This window comes from Lampetra fluviatilis, chromosome 78, assembly GCF_964198595.1.
Source record: "Lampetra fluviatilis chromosome 78, kcLamFluv1.1, whole genome shotgun sequence".
Lineage (NCBI taxonomy): Eukaryota > Metazoa > Chordata > Hyperoartia > Petromyzontiformes > Petromyzontidae > Lampetra > Lampetra fluviatilis.
The window spans coordinates 2,873,974-2,887,162 of NC_136352.1; the positions used below are offsets into that span (position 1 = coordinate 2,873,974).

At 50.1% G+C, this 13,189-nt stretch overlaps 1 pseudogene across 1 annotated transcript in view; it reads left to right on the forward strand.

Moving 5' to 3' along the window:
- The first annotated feature begins 6,727 nt into the window (after positions 1-6,727).
- LOC144953572 (uncharacterized) overlaps positions 6,728-13,189 on the forward strand; it is a 103,754-nt pseudogene continuing 97,292 nt past the window's right edge. Inside the window, exon 1 of the transcript XR_013640834.1 lies at positions 6,728-6,777. The product of XR_013640834.1 is annotated as an uncharacterized LOC144953572 (transcript). The remainder of the gene's footprint in view (positions 6,778-13,189) is intronic.

Genomic DNA, 13,189 nt, shown 5'->3' on the forward strand with positions numbered 1-13,189 from the left:
AGGCCGCGAGCGCATCGTCGTCCAGCATGGCGGGCAATGCCCGCAGCGCCGTAGCATCGGACCACGCTGACATCTCTTGATGCGCCAAAAACCTTCGCTGAAATTGGCCCCAGTCTCCGCCTTCCGCCTTGAAGGCTGACAACGTGGGCAGGCGCTGCTGAAAAATGAAGTCATCCGCCTCGTGGTTCCTCTCCGCCTGTCCGTCGGTGTCTAAGATGGCGGCTCCAGCAGCAGACGTAAGATGGCGGACCCCCTCGCGCGCTGATGACGTCGATGCGCGCGCTTGGGAACCCACCACCACGTGGCGCTCGCCGTTCCCGCCAAAAGTAGGCCCAGGCGCAATGGCGGGAATCCCCCATTCGTTTTGGCGGGAATCTGCGGGGCGACCTTGTAAAATGTCCCCCACCGTCCCCGCTCCTCCCGACGAGCTGATCTCCGCCAAGATGGACGCGGCGGCGAGCAGCAGCTCCGCCAGTCGGGAGTGCGCCTCACGAAGCCCGGCGTCTGTCCCCGGTCGCTCGGCCGGCGCCGTCGACGGACCCTGCAGCGTGGGCAAGTCCTCTTCCTCACCCCCCGCCACCAGCGGCCCCGAGTCGTCCAGGTCTTCCTCGCGGTCAATCCCGTGGGTCCTACGGGTCTTCCTCGTCTCCATACTTGGAAGCCCGTTTCACTTCTGACGCCAGATGAAGTATTGGAAAATGACGGCAGGAAACTCCTTGACGGGAACACACTTCTTTTATTAAATCTTGACTTGTAACAATACAACGCGTGGCCTCTTTTCTTCACAATGCGCTTCTCTTGACTCTGGATTCTGTGCTGCCGGCTCTCTGTGCCTCGTGTAGACTCCGCGCCTCGGCTACACTCCTCTCTCGCCTCGTGTAGACTCTGCGCCTCTGCTACACTCTCCACTCGCCTCGTGTAGACTTTGCATCTCTCTCTCTGGCTACACCGTATGCATACTCGGCTCGTGTAGACCTTCCTCTCTCGCTGGCTACACCGTATGCATACTCGGCTCGTGTAGACCGTTCTCTCTCGCTGGCTACACACTATACATTACTCAGCTCGTGTAGACCGTTCTCTCTCGCTGGCTACACACTATACATTACTCAGCTCGTGTAGACCGTTCTCTCTCGCTGGCTACACACTATACATTACTCAGCTCGTGTAGACCGTTCTCTCTCGCTGGCTACACACTATACATTACTCAGCTCGTGTAGACCGTTCTCTCTCGCTGGCTACACACTTATACCTTACTCTCCTCTACTCTCCATTACTCTCCTCTCCGGGCTCTATCTCTGCACCTTCGTCTTCATTCTTAGATGGTTCCACTTCTGCCCCTGCTCCTCTGTGCATCACCTTATATACCCCTTCTTCCCGGGAGACGGAGCGGATGCGGACCTCAACGTCGGCACCGCTCCTCAGTTACCCAATCCCCACGCGCTATCCCTACGATCCGGTTCCGCTCAGCGCGTGTTTCCACTCCCCGACCAATCACACCGCGCTGCTACCCGATCACTCCCTCTGGGCGCGTCACCGGCACACAGCCAATCAGCAGCACTACCCCCACCCGCGCACTGACGCCTGCTCCTCCCCGTCAGCGCGCGTCACCACACACACACCCGTACATACGCGCTGGCACACGACATATACACCCAGCGCGTATCACCACTACATATAAGATAGTCTCTTGGATTTCCCTTCACTTGATACAGTAAATTTGGCTGTGACGGTCCCACCTGAAGACGGAGACTTGTGTTGCCTCCGAAACGTGATTGAATGTAATTATTTTCATTTATTATTATTTTATTATTATTATTTTTACCTACGTGACTTTACCGAAAAACCTAAGAGTATGGACTAGGCCGTTATCACATTTAAACTCGATAAACAAAGTGAATAAATCTTAAATTATAATAAATATCCGTGTGTTTGTATCTTGTATTATGAACCCGGTGACCCGAGTACGATGTATTGTGCATAAATTTACACAAATTTACAAACTTTTTAAATAATCAAAAAGCCATGGGCTTTAGGCAAGGTGCTTACGGACTAGGTCCTAAATCACATTCAAACTCATTAACATTAAATAAACGTTAATAAACGTTACAATTAGAATAAATAAACATTCATTTGTATTTAATACTGTAATGAATACAGATATGTACATTTATACTGACACGAGAGAGATGAAGGAAAGGGATGATTACGGACAAATGGAAAAAGAACACACGATTAAACCCGAGTTAAACGATTTAACCCCCCTGCACCCGCCAATCTCAATTTAAACACACAGCTCACTCACACACACAGCTCACTCACACAGTCACGCAGCACAACTCAAACGCCGCCGCACACGCTGCTGCCGCCATCTTCTTTGATTGCTTGTGTTGCGAGCAAAACGTCGTGATATTGTTATTATTGAGAATAGGTTTTACCCTTTTTTCTAGCAACAAAACAGGTGTTAAGATGGTAAACACCAAACTGAAACCTTTTACAAGGAATCATGTCTGCATTAACCACAATGCTTGTGGTCAGAATGCAAAAAGAAACGTACTCTGATAATTGCATTATCTTTGGTTCCTTCGGTAAAGTCACGTAGGCTCAAGAGAAAGGTGTCTCTGAGCCTAGGCTCAAGAGAAAGCTGTCTCTGATGTGGACTAATCAGTTTCAAAGACAATGCATATGTAGTGGGTACAGAGGGAGAGCGAGGCTTCTTGGAGGCAACACGTTTTATTAAGTTAATACTTTCTAACACAAGGGGTAGCTGCCCCTTCCACCAGATAACTGGGAAGGTGGTCCCTCCAGCCTAACTCGCCCTAACGCGACTGGGGGAGGGAGCCGTCAAGCCGGACTCCGACTCGAGTCCTGGTCTTGACCCCGGGCGTCTTCATGTCTTGAGACCAGCAACAACCGCCGGACCTGTTGAGGGGTCCGGCTTATATTCCCAGTCCCGGGGCCTCCCACGCCCCTAGGCACGCCTTCTTCTCGACCTTTCCAGAGGCCCCTGGAACCGGTCCCGGGGTCCCCCAGCCCCCCTCTTTGGGGGCCCCACCCCCAGTACCTCCGGCAACCAGCACTCTGGGTTCATCCGGAGTGCCATGGCCCCCTGTCACCCCTGCGCCACTCTCGGCGCCACTCCCGGTGCTCTCGCCCCATAGCCTCGAAGGGCTGCAACTGCATACGGAGTGCACGTTGCACAACTGCTGTTGCTGTAGGTTGTGTGAGCAGCATGTCCCGTGCTTCACATACGGGCCGGTCTAAGAGTACGTTTTTTTTGTTTGCATTTTTACCACAATTATTCTGGTTAATGCAGACATGATTCCTTGTAAAAGGTGTCAGTTTGGTGTTTTAACATCTTAACACCTGTTTTTGTTGCCAGAAAATGGGGAAAACCTATTCCCATACTTTGGTGCTGGCAAAGGAGGTCCCATAATTGTTATTATTTTTTCTATCCTTATTTGTACAAAGCTACGCTTAAATTTCGATTTAAAGCTTTCGTGACTGCAGGGATTCATCTTCTTGGTTCTTTCGGTAAAGTCACGTAGAAGGGAAGTAATAAAATAATAAAAATAAAACATAATAAAACAATTCTCACGACGTTTCGGCCACAACGCAAGCAGCCATCCTCAGGCGAAGAATGAAACACCCCAAGCTTGGAGCGTATATTTAAGCTGGGTTAGAGGGGGGGGAGGTGGGAAGAAGAGCGCCTAAACAAAATAATTTGCATATCAAGAGGAATTCAGCATATGGAAAATGCGTAGGAGGTGGGCGGGGGGGGTTCCAAATCAATACTATGCCCGTGCATTATGCAGGATTAGCAGCATCAAAGGGGGGGGGGGAAGGGGGGGAGCATTAACAAAGGAAAGGAATGTTAATAGTATGTAGCTGTAGTTACTAAACAACCACGTAAAAAACTACAGTATAAACTGCATGACAAACTAAAGTATAAACTACATAGCATCATCAGTAAACTTACTATACTCTACAATAAGCTGAGTTACTAACAGTAAGTAATACATGAAAAATTCTACGTTGTAAAAAATTATATAATATGCTTCCATCTAAACTTTATTCTCTTACATCACACGCGTCTATACCGTACTATATACTTCCATAGGCAAAACCAACATTAAATTACATACTGTATTGCTATAAACCACCCTATACCTTATACATTTTTAATATAACACTATGTATTATTCTACCCACCCTAATGTGTATCAAAATGGTTTATTACGTCCTTCCAGTGATTGCTAAGCCAGAATCCATCTTCTCGGTTAAAATTGTCTCTGTGTTTGTAAATGTGGATCGCCTCATGTACGAATCTCTCATGATAGCCAGATGGCTTGCAGAGAACTTCTGTCTTGGAGAAGTCAATGTCATGTGAGCCCACTGAGTTGTAACAGTGATCTGCCACGGCTGAGGTGTTTGTCCTACAGTGTTTCAGGTCAGCTTTATGTTCACGGATGCGGTCCGAGACATGTCGTTTGGTTTCCCCAATGTAACTGCTACCACAGAGGCAACTTAGTTTGTAGACACCAGGGTACTGTATGTCTGGAACCACATCTTTTACAGACGGTACCAGATCACGGATTTTATGTACTGTGTTGAATCGGACCTGGATCTTGTGTTTAATCAGGATTTTGGAGATCTTTTTTGTGACCCCAGCAATGTAGGGTAAGGTGATGGTCTTGAAAGGCTCCTCAACAGGATCCTTCTTGGTGGTTGGAGTGATGGCTTTGCGGATTGTGTAGTCGGAGTAACCATTAGCCTTAAGAGCTTGGCGTACGTGTTTGAGTTCACTGGAAATGTGTTCATGGTCGGAGATGCATTGGGCTCTATGATATAGAGTCTTGATGAGGGAATTCTTCTGGGATGGATGGTGGTGGGAATCCGGTTTTAGATAAGCATCCGTGTGGGTGGCTTTCCTGTAGACAGAGTGGCTCATTGAACCATCAGGTCTCCTTTTGATTAGGACATCCAAAAAGGGTAGCTTGCCATCATTTTCGACTTCCATGGTGAATCTGATGGCTGGGTGTATGGAATTGATATGGTCGAGAAATTGGTCTAGAGCAGGCCGGCCATGTGGCCAGATGACAAAAGTGTCGTCTACGTACCTCTTCCATAAGGTCGGGCGTAGAGTGGCAGTCTGGATGGCGTCCGTCTCAAATTTCTCCATGAAGATGTTGGCTACAACCGGAGATAAGGGGGAGCCCATTGGGGTGCCCTCAATTTGCTTGTAGAAGGTTCCATTCCAGGTGAAGTATGTATTGGTTAAGCAGTGTCTCACCAGGGGGGGTACCCCAGCATTCAGTCCTTGATGAACCAAGTCTTCAATGATTGCGATGGTGTCAGGCACAGGCACCTTGGTGAACAAGGAAACCACATCAAAACTGACAAGCAGGTCGTCTGGGGACAGGGCAATCCCCTTGATTGTTGATACCAGGTCAGTAGAGTTTAGTACTGCAGAGGTGGTTTTTCCAGTGAAAGGCCGTAGGATTTCGGACAAAAAACGAGCCAGTTTGTAAGTCGGGGAGTTGATAGTAGAGACAATGGGACGAAGAGGTGTATCTTCTTTATGTATCTTTGGCAAGCCGTACAATCTTGGTGGCCTGGCTGCAGAAGGTTTCAACGAGAACTGTTTGGTCTGATCAATTAATGCGGTTGAAGCAGAAATGATGTTGTTGGTTTTGGAGACGAGGCTGTTGGTGGGGTCTCTTTTTATTTTTGTATAGCTGCCATCGGTGAGTAGTTCTTGAATTTTGTTGTTGTATTCTATTTTGTCCATGATGACAGTGGCATTGCCTTTGTCGGCTGAGAGGATGACAACGACATGTCTCGGACCGCATCCGTGAACATAAAGCTGACCTGAAACACTGTAGGACAAACACCTCAGCCGTGGCAGATCACTGTTACAACTCAGTGGGCTCACATGACATTGACTTCTCCAAGACAGAGGTTCTCTGCAAGCCATCTGGCTATCATGAGAGATTCGTACATGAGGCGATCCACATTTACAAACACAGAGACAATTTTAACCGAGAAGATGGATTCTGGCTTAGCAATCACTGCAAGGACGTAATAAACCATTTTGATACACATTAGGGTGGGTAGAATAATACATAGTGTTATATTAAAAATGTATAAGGTATAGGGTGGTTTATAGCAATACAGTATGTAATTTAATGTTGGTTTTGCCTATGGAAGTATATAGTACGGTATAGACGCGTGTGATGTAAGAGAATAAAGTTTAGATGGAAGCATATTATATAATTTTTTACAACGTAGAATTTTTCATGTATTACTTACTGTTAGTAACTCAGCTTATTGTAGAGTATAGTAAGTTTACTGATGATGCTATGTAGTTTATACTTTAGTTTGTCATGCAGTTTATACTGTAGTTTTTTACGTGGTTGTTTAGTAACTACAGCTACATACTATTAACATTCCTTTCCTTTGTTAATGCTCCCCCCCTTCCCCCCCCCCCTTTGATGCTGCTAATCCTGCATAATGCACGGGCATAGTATTGATTTGGAACCCCCCCCGCCCACCTCCTACGCATTTTCCATATGCTGAATTCCTCTTGATATGCAAAAGAAAAAGCTACGCTTAGTTACTGGCGGCTCATTAACATAATGTATTAAGTTACACCGCCGCTCGTTGGGGAGGGGATTGTGTTGATCCCCGTAAGTGACGTCATGTCACCTCCTGCTGCTGCGTGACGTCACGAGATACCAGGAAGCTGCTGCACTGCGCGCGCTCTCACTGAGATCAGAGGTGAGAAGTTCACATCGTGGTTGTTGTCGTGGTTGTTGTTGTTTACCCAGGTAGAGCCTCGCATCTTCTTTCTCGTAGGGATATCAATTGAGGAGTAGCAAGTATGGAATCGATGTCCAGGTTGGAACATTACAACGCGGGGCCTAGCCATGCGGGGCTTTGCCTCCTGCCCTCGCCTGATGGCATTTGCTTTAATTCTTTGCTTAAGTTTAATTTGTCTTCATCTGGCTCACTACTTTGAAAGTTTGTTTATTTTAAGTATTTAGTTTTTTTTTCTTGTACCAGGCCAAGCCCACTTGAGCTATACTGCTCTTTTCCAGAATCCACCTGCCCACAACAAAGTGGCTTAGCAACGTGTGGAAATGTATATCAGTCAAATACTCTAAACGCGTGGTGATGTTGACTCTAAATGTGGAGGAAAATCCACGCGACCACGGGAGAGAGACACGCAAACTCCAAATATACATCTGTAATACAGGTTTGTTTGGGTTAAATCGTGTAGTTAAACCCCCACCACCCGACACAGCCAACTAGTAAGGGTTGTCACGTAAACAGAACGTGGCCAATTCGTCACTAGTACAGCACACCGGTTGTGTGTTGGAGAGCCAAGCCACAACATTTACAATCTTGAGTACGACGTTTCGACAGTAATTACAAACAGCTTCATTAGGCGACAACCAAATGTGGCTTGGCTCAGGAAATATAAATCGGCTCACTGCGATTATAGCTCAGCATGCTAACCGTTGCACTACCACTCCCCACTCACGCACAAACATCATCGAAAGTATAGTATTTATTCAGTACTAGCTAATTTACTTGGCTTCGCACAGGTCTAAGTAATCAAACATTGAGTAACTAGCGTTAAGAACCCGGCGTTGCCCGGGCGATAAAGGCAGATAGATAAATGGACTTACACACAGACATCGATCCACACACATAGAAACACATCGACTTAGATGCACACATGGTTAAACCCAGGATGGATCGTTAGCAGGCCAGCCTAAATGTTTCTAACCGGCGAAGATGTTCCATTAGGGGGGTGCACGTTTCGCAAGTGTAGAGAAGGGAGGGAATTAGCGTGGGCGAGAAGACCTGGAGCTTCATGCGGAGCGAGAGACCAGGTAGCTTCCACACAGCGTAACGCAGCCGATAAAAAAGATAATGGCGCTCGACTGATTTGGAGTGAGACCTCTGCTGTTAAACTGGAGCCAGTCATGAGCACATTGGCCAAGTATGGGAATCTCTCCAAACTCTCTACAACTGCCGTTCACCAATTGTCAGTTGTGGGGGTGGATTGTCCGATGGTACAAAATACCCAGGCACGTGCTTAGTTTTGGTGGGGCTGATGGTAAGCCACCACCTCTTAGTGGCAAGCTCCAGGTTCAGCAGCAGTGCCTCCAACTCCTCCTCTGAGTGAGCAGCAATCACCAGAGCATCGGCATACATAACATGTTTAAGCAATAGGGAGCCATCCCTTGACCGCACCCGGGCATCGATAAGCCTCCCATTGTATCTGTATCATATGGTAATTCCTCCAGTACAGCCATTGAAGGCTTTACGAACTATGTGGTCAAAAGATATGTTAAATAATGTGGGAGCCAGAGGACCTCCCTGTCACACCCCAAGGTGTAGAGGTAATGGCTCTGACTGACGGTCACATAGTTTGACGCGGGGCCGCTCACCATCATGAAGGTCCTTAACGATCGTGAGCAAAGGGTGAGGTACTCCGTAAGAATGAAGAACAACCCAGAGGCCAGGCCTACTGATGGTGTTAGCGGCCTTGAGCAGGTCAATAAAGCACATACATTCACTCACACGCACACATGGACCTACAGACACGCAAAGTAATTGACTTACAATGACTCACATAGAGCCACGTACACAAAGCGGCCATGGACTGACACACAGACATATCGACTCACTCACACACACACACACAAACACATGGACTTACACATGGACTCACACACGCATAGACATCCACTTTAGATACACACACATGGAGTTACACACACATATATCGACGTACACACATACAGCGACTCACACACACTCCAGACCAGGTGCCAGCATCATGACCAACTCGGGCATTGAAGTCACAAGATGACTCTGTCCCGAGTGGCCACCTTAGCCAGCACCTGAAAGGAGGTCATAGAAGGCATCCGACTCATCGGCTTTGCCTGCATCCCTCCACGGATGTTTGTCTTCGGTGGGGGCATAAGTAACCACGACCACCACTCCTCGTTTCCGGTTAATGGGAAGGCGAGCCCAAAGTAGCCTGGGGCTTACAGCTTACCACACCTCACCCTGTTGTTTGGCAGTCTCCTGCCCCGAGAAGAGGACTGTCCACCCCTCATGGTAGCAGGAGCCAGAACCAGTCTACCGGACCTCCTGAATGCCACAGAGATCCAGGCGGTACCGGTCCAGCTCCCGACAAAGGAGTGGCAGCCTCTCCTCCGCAGTGAGCATTCTAACATTCCACGTGGCCATCCGTAGTGACTTTTCATTGTTTCTGGAGGAGCCCCGAGGGTGAAGATTCAATCTCCTGGCTCCGCCAATTGGGGTTTGGCCAGGAGACGTCATAGACGCCTGTCCCCCCGGGGCCTCCGGCACAAGCTTATTAGTTACATATTTATGTTTAATTCGTAGTTTCGTGGTAATGAATTGAAGGTGGAGGGGTTACCAGCCCCTCGCATCCGTCCAGAGCCCCCGTTTAGCCACTGTGGTGGTCACAGACGCCATGAGGGGAGAGGCCAGTGGGCATTGGCCCTCCCCCCACAGCACTGTCCATGACAGAGTTGCCCGTCCGGCACCGCGAGGAGGTAGGGGGTTGTTTTGCCAGACATCGACTAACACACAGACTCACACACATATCGACGTACACACACATCGACTGACACACATCGACCCACACACAAACAAATTGACTTGTACACACACGTCGACTTACAAATGCACATGGACTCACGCAGACACACATTTCGACGTACACACACACAGACATCGACTGACACACATGGACCCACACACACACCGTCTAACACAAACACATCGACTTAAACACACACATACATCGACTGACATGTACATGGAACTATGCACACACATATGGACTTACACACATATTGACTGACACACATCGACTTAAACACAGCACACACACACATGGCCGTACACAAACAAACAGTGACTGTCACACACATTGACTCGCACACACATTGACGCATACACACACAGACTCGCACAGACACAACGCACACACATATATAGACTCACACCCCCACATGGATTTACACACGCACACTCTAACTTTTATATTGACTAAATAAGTTTGTAAATAATAGTTTTCTATGTATGTGACTTTAGTGAAAGAAGCAAGGGAGAGGGGAAATGCACGCATGTATATTAAGTAAGTGATTAGGAGCGACTGCGAGGGCATTTCGCCATTTTGGTGCTAACATTTTGCTACGAGCAAGAGCAGTAAATACTGAAAGTCAACGAATACAAAATTAACCTCACTTGCCTGTAACTATGAGCAGATGCGCACCAATCAAGTGTAATTGACATAACGTCACTACTCAAACCCCCTACTGAGGGGGCAAGTGTAAATATTATAGAATGAAGACGTAATTCTTCTTGGTTCTTTCGGTAAAGTCACGTAGAAGGGAAGTAATAAAATAATAAAAATAAAACATAATAAAACAATTTTTACGACGTTTCGGCTACAACACAAGCAGCCGTCTTCAGGTGAAGAATGAGACACTGCCAAGCTAGGAGCTTATATATAAGCTGAGTTGGAGGTGGAAGAAGAAGAGAGCCTTAACAAAAGAATGTGCATATCAAGAGGAATTTAGCATATTCATGGGAAATGCGTAGGAGGTGGGCGGGGGGGTTTCAAAGCATATTATGCCCATGCATTATGCAGGATCAGCAGCACCAAAGGGAGGGGGGGTAGCATCAACAAAGGGAGGGCATGTTAATAGTGTTAAGTAGTTGTTGCTGTTGTAGACGGAGGTACTCGGAGACGGAGGTGAGTTAGGGGCTTCCGCCAGGGTTTATTAACAAGTATCACTATAAGGGTTCCCTCTTCACCCCTTCCACTATCCCCGTTCCTCCAGTGACCCCGCTTACGTCACGGGGTCTCCCTTAAATACCCTCTGAGGCGAGACGTCACGTGCACTGCCCGGCGCGTGCGACCCCACGTCCCGTGATGTCACCGCACCGGACAGCGCACGCGACGCCACCACTCTCCTCTACTCCTCTACATCACCCCCCGCCGTGAAAAAAAACAGCCGACCCGGCTGCAAGCACCCCGCAAGTGGGGCCCCACACCGGACCGAAGACCGAATATTCACGAGTTCGTGTGCCTGAAGGTATAACCGGCTGCTAGAAACTAAACCTTAGGGCAGAACGGCCCCTCAAGCAGAACAGCAACAACAAAAAACAAAACAAATAGACCCCGAAGGCCTCATCCGCCAGATAGCGCCGAACGGGCGCCAGGGGCTGGGCCCGCTGAACGGCCATCAGGGCCGTCACCGGAGCCGCATCCCCCTCGAGCGGGTATGCGCTGCTGGCCCGCTCCTCCGTATGATGTCCGCCTCCCGTGCAGGTGGCCCGTCAGCGGGCAACAGGCCCACCGCCGTGGCCTCCGGTGACCGGGGGGTCTCTGTCGGCCTCACTCGGGAGGGGCCTGGGGGCACACACACAGGTCGGACGTCACCTCCGTCAACGAGACCCGGCCGGTCAGGCACGCCGGACACATCATCAGCCGGCCGCTCCGGAATTGGGGGTGGATCCCCCAGGGTAGATGGAACATAACGTTTGAGCCGGGACGGGTGCACTATCCACTGCCGGCGACCGAACCGAATCCGGACGCATTGCGGCCGGCGGACCTCCACAACCTCCACGGGGCCCTGCCAAGGGCGATGCAATTTGGCCGATGTGCCAACGGGGACCTGGGGACAATGCAGCCACGCTTTTTGACCCGCTATCCACGGGAGGCCAGCTGCCTGGTGTTTGGGCAGCCGCTCATTAGCCGCCTGCCGGCTTGCGGAATTCTCGGCAGCGGCCTGTCGCGCCTCGCGCAGCCGGTCAAGCGCGACCTTCAAAGGGGTCGGCACCGCCGACCCCTTCTTGGAGGAGCCAACGTCCATCTGGACGTGCACCGGGGGCTCCGGTTCCCTACCGTACATCAAATAAAAAGGCGAAAATCCCGTGGAGGCATGAGGGGCCAACCGATACGCTGCCAAGACCCCCGGGACGAACAGGTCCCAGTCTGACTGGGACGTGTTCACCTGGTGGCACAGCATGGACGTAAGGGTGCGGTTCAAGCGCTCTACCATCCCGTCTGACTGGGGGTGGTAGGGCGAGGTGCGGATTTTCTTGGTGCCAAGGAGGTCACACACCTCCTTGAGCAACCTAGACGAGAAATTCCGCCCCTGGTCAGTCAACAATTGTTCCGGCGCGCCCTTGTCAAACACGTACCCCTGGACGAAGGCCTCGGTGATAGAAGAGGCCAACTGATCGACCAAAGGCCATGCCATGGGCCAACGTGTGAGGTACTCAACGCCCACCAAGAGGTATTTGTGGCCCCGTTGGGATGCAGGGAATGGCCCCAAAATGTCGAGCGCCACGAGCTCATTAACGCGAGAAACCCGGATGGACTGCAGCGGGGCCCGGTCCCGGACAACTGGGGCCTTCCTCCGCGCGCAGTCGTGGCAACCCTTTAAAATCAGTGCCACGTCACCCTCAACACCCGGCCAGTAATAGTCCCGCTTAAGGGTCAATAAGGTCTTGTGGTAGCCAAGGTGCATAAGCTTCTCGTGAATGGCTCGGGTTAATTTACCACACAGGCTAGTGGGCACAACCACACAATAGCGTTCCAATTGGGCATCCCAACGCATGAGTAGTCCGTCATGCACGGCGATCTCCGGGGCAGCCGACGAAGCTGAGCTCCGGGTCTTATGTCCGACACGGCGCCGTAGCTTCAGCAGAGAGGAATCCTCCATCTGCAAGCCGGACCATACCTCCCAGGGAAGTCCAAGGCTGAAATCCGCGGGCGACGCCGCACCTGGAGGGGTGTCCGCCTCGGCCGACGCGACCAACTGGGCCGCGGCGTCCCCTGGGGCCTTGCAACGGCTAGAGCCCAGGGCGCAAGCACACCCACCGCCTGCCGGCAACCGGGATAAACCGTCCGCATTTCCAAGCTGTGTCCCCTTCCTGTGGATTACATCAAAGGTGTAATCCTGGAGCACTTCGAGCCAGCGAGACAGCTGACTCGAGGGCTGACTAATCTTCAGCGAATATTGCAGGGCCGCGTGGTCGGTTCGGACGCAGAACCGGAGACTCCCGTCCCGTTTCTTGACTAGCACAATGGGGGCACCCCAAGGGCTAGTAGATGGGGAGATGATGT